Consider the following 4,908-nt stretch of genomic DNA (forward strand, 5'->3'; position numbering starts at 1 on the left):
GACCGGTTCCCGACCGATTCATCGATTCAATTGCGGTTTTTGAAATTTACGGTTTTAACATTGATTTGAATTGCTTTTTTCAGCAGTACACAGTTTAACCGATTCGACCGGCCGGTCCAAATCGATTTTCAGAACCTTAAATAAGATCACTAATAAAAATTTTTAAGAGTATAATAATATATTTTTTCTAATTTAATATATTTAAAATACAAAAAACATTAATAACTTTTACTCTTTTAGTAATTTTTAAAATATTTTTAATTAAAATATTTCCTTAAAATACATAACAAAAAGTTTATGTTATATGTTGACGAAAAATAAAATTTAGGTTTAATTACTCTCTTCATTCCTATAGTTTCACGAAATTTTTAATTAGATCTTTATACTTTTTTTTTAATTGGGTGACTGTACTAAATATTTTTTTCAATTGAGTCTCTATACTTTTTTTTTATTTGAGTTTCTGTTTTTACATTAATTTTTTTTAGGTCCTTATACAATTAAGTCAATTACTATTAAGAATGACTTAATTAAAAAAAATTTAATGCAAAAATTTAATTAAAAAAAATATAAAGACTTAATTAAAAATTTTATGAAATTATAAAGACTAAAAAAATAATTAAACCTAAAATTTATGTTATGATCCACTTATTTTAAAGGGATAAAGAAACTTACTCCACAAATTTCAGTATTTTAAGCCGCATGGAGCCCGCGACCACATCATGAATTTGCACTTTTTCGTTGTGAGAGAGTAAGAGAAAGAGAAGCCCAATCAATAATACATACTAGATACTACTCAGTAGTGAGTAGTGACAACACAACACAACCACCGATCAGAAGAAGGTGCAGTGTTAGGCTCTTCTTTAGCTTTGTTAGCCATGAAGGAGAACAAATTCAGCAGGTTGCTGTAAGCCCATTTAGAACAACAAGTTTGAAGCGAATTGAATTGAATTATTAATTTTAAAATAAACAAATTAGATAAGAGTAATTATTTAAATTAGTTTTTAAATATTTTAAAAATGAATATTTTAGTTCTAACAAAAATTAATATACATATCAATTCTTAAGGTTTTATTCCGATTAATAAATCAGTCTCTAATTTATTTTTGAGCAGAGTAATTATCTATATTAGTCCTCAATGACTTTAAAAACGGATATTTTAGTCTCCAAAAAAAATTAATGTACAAATTAATTCTTGATGTTTCTCTCTGTTAGACATAACAGTCTTTCGTCCAAAAATAAAATAAAATAAAATAATTATTATTATTAATTGTAGAATAATATTGTACTATAATTTTTTGGACAAAAATAATGATAAATTTATTCATTATATATATATATAGTCACCCAATAATAATAATAATAATTAATAAAATTATTAGATATTATTATTCTATAAGAAATTTAAAGTTAAAACTATTTGATATTTTTGTATTTAATATAATCAAAAGATGTCCTATTTAAAAAAAAATACGTTTGTATTAAAAAACATGTATTAAAAAAAATATTTTAATTTAAATTTATGTTAAATACATATTTTTTTTAATACAAACATATTTTTAAAATAGAATATCTTTTGATTATATTAAATACAAAAATATCAAATAGTTTTAATCTTAAATTTCTTGTAGAATAATCTCTAATAATTTTATTGATTATTATTATTATTGAGTGACTATATATATATATAATGAATAAATTTATCATTATTTTTATCGAAAAAATTATAGTACAATATTATTATGCAATTAATAATAATAATAATTATTATTTTATTTTATTTTATTTTTGGATGGAGGACTTTTATATCTAACGGAGAAAAACGTTGGGGATTGATTTGTACATTAATTTTTTTTGGACTAAAATATCCATTTTTAAAATTCTTATGGACTAATTTGGTAATTATTCTGCCGAAAAATAAATTGGGGACTAATTTGTCTGTCGGAGTAAAACCTTAAAGATTAATCTGTGTATTAATTTTTTTTAGAAATTTAAATGTCCGCTTTTAAAATCTTTGGGGCTGATTTGGATAATTACTCATCAGATAATTAAATATTATATTCTAATGTCAGAAATATATAAAAAATTAAAAAACACGTAATTCAATTATATTGTTAATTTTGGTGCCCTGAAAAAAGAAAGATCAACCCAATTAGAAGTAATAAACATGTATTAAAAAGATGAGATGAATCAAATGGCAAGCTAATTTACAATTTTACATTAAAAAATATTCCAAAGCTATAGTTGAAACTGAGAAACACAGCAAAGTACTAGGTAAAATTTCTATTTACCTAAAGCTGAAGACATACTAGTGACCTCATATACATTAGTCCAAGAGAGGGGCAAATCTTTCCTGATAATATGTGGATTATGTCCATCAACACGTCCCATCTGCACAAAAATTATATTTAAATTTATAGTATTAACACAAGGAAAATGTCATTAATTCAGTGGCTCGGCAAGCATGTAGAAATGCAAATCTTGATGGCATACTGAACATATTATGGAATAAACAAGAATATAATTATAAGTAGAGTAATGCGAATGTATGCGCACATGTGCTTGCTGAGAGCATAAAAGCACCTGTTAAAGTGTCACATGTTTAAGCTATATTAATCAGAGAATCACAAAAAGATTTAGTTGTGTATTATTACTCATATTTTTATACATATATTATGCTAGCTTAACTCTAAATTAATTTAGTTTATAAAATATATTAACGTGAGATAAATTAATACTTTGATTAATATTTTATTATGGACTAATACATTTTATCTTAAAATGAATGAACACGAACAATTTTGCCTGAGTTTGTGTTTAAATACGAACACCATTAATTATAGTTATCATAACTTAATTATACGAGACATGTAATAGCTCATTTATCTTACCTTGCAAAATCTTCATAAACTCTACAAATGTAATTTAGGACTAAAGTAGATATATATATAATTTTATGAGTCTGATTTTGATGGACTCAAAATATTTGGACTATTAAATAATTTAATATTAAAATATATTTTTTAAATATTTTAATAATTATTAAATAATTTTTATTTAATTTTATTTAGTAATTAATTTTTTATATATTATTTAATTTTAAAATTTATTTTATTTTTTATAAATTATTATTTTATTATTTATTATTTATTTTATCTTTATAAATATTTATCTTCAATCTCTTTTTCAATTTTATCTTGATTTAGAAATTCTAATCTTTATCGTTTTCAATTTTAAAATTACTAATTTCATAATCTACTATTAATTTATTTTTTAATTATTTAGTTTTATAATTGTAACATTTATGAATCTCTTTTCACAGTTGTATAAATCGTAATATGCAGAAATTCAATTAATTTTTTTTATTAAAATAATTGATTCATTAGTGAACAAAAATCCTTTACCATTTACAACGTTCAGAAAACTGTAAACCCCGCTAAAATTGGTATATAATTAGTCAATAAATCGAATTTTCAATAGGAAAATTAAATATGCAAAACTAATATCAAAATAGGATAGAGCTCGGCAAAACGAGAATTTTGATATCACTTTCGAAAAATTTGGCCCAAAATTGAGCCAAATGGGGCGAGCCGGTTGAACCGGGCCCAAACCAGGCCCGCGGGCTCAACCAGCCCAGTATATAAATGAGCTAAAGCTCATTTTCTGCCTTAGAACACAACAGAAGCAGCGTAAATGCATGGAGAAGAAGAGAATGAATTCCAAAACCTAGCTTGATCTTCTTTCTTTGATAACTTTTGATCCGGAGCTCCGATTGACGAGCCGTTTGCGGCCACGCGTCGGGCTCGTTGAGTTCTTCAATTCTATTCAAATAAAATAGTAAGTGAATCGCTTTTTTCTAGCTCCATTTCTGCTGGTATATGAATTTCGGGTTTAAGGTTTGAGAAACTCAATTCCTTGATGATTTTCATATTTTAGAGGTCGTAATACCTTACTATCTCAGTCTTATGACTTAAGCATAAGATTAAGTATAGTAGGGTGTTACATTATGGTATCAGAGCAGTTCGTTCCTATAGATCCTGAGGGACGGACTGATTATGCCTCTGGGCATACTCTAGGTGTCTATACATGCTATTTAGGGTATCTAACTGATATATGAGGCATGAATGCTCATGAGCATGCATTTGGGACTTTGAAATGCTAAACTAGAGATATTGAGACTGATCACCTTGATATCACTTGTTTGGTGTGAACAGGAACCAAATGGCATCTCGTGGGTGCAGTCGTGAGCGTAATCGGGATCAAGGACGGAGAGCTAATGAGGTAACCGTACCAATAGATAGTTTGACCGATATCGTGACCGCAATGACGAGTGTTGCTGCTGCCATTGGTACTGTTGCAGCCGCGACCATCCGAGTAATGGGTGGAATGGAACCACAAGCTAGAACTGGCAACAATGATGATAATGAATATGAAGGTGGACATAATGCTCCGAATACAGGGGTACCAATTAGTTATCTGGAGCAGGTTAATGTGGGTCAGACAATGGGAGAAAGCTCAAGGAGGGCTGAGGTAGCAAGTAATCACCGAGAACCCTTCACAAAGAAAAAGGGAAAGATTACACCGAGGAGCTAAACTTTCAAAAAGAATCGCTTTGTCGCTTCACATTCTCAGCACTGGAGCAATGACCGAAGGAACGATAACCGTTCGGATCCGAATGCTAAAGGGAAAACTAGTACTCAACTGGATGATTTAAGGTGCCCAAGGTGCAAGAAGTACCATCCAAACAGACTGTGCAGGGCCGGATTAGGCGTATGTTACAAGTACGAGAAGTCGGGGCATATAGCTCGAGACTGTCCACACAAGAAACGCCAGGATGCAGTCGAATCCGATCTTTAGACCCGAGGTAATCATAAGCTAGCAGTTGAGTTTTTAACTACCTTGCGTATCATT

This window comes from Arachis hypogaea, chromosome 18, assembly GCF_003086295.3.
Source record: "Arachis hypogaea cultivar Tifrunner chromosome 18, arahy.Tifrunner.gnm2.J5K5, whole genome shotgun sequence".
Classification (NCBI taxonomy): domain Eukaryota; kingdom Viridiplantae; phylum Streptophyta; class Magnoliopsida; order Fabales; family Fabaceae; genus Arachis; species Arachis hypogaea.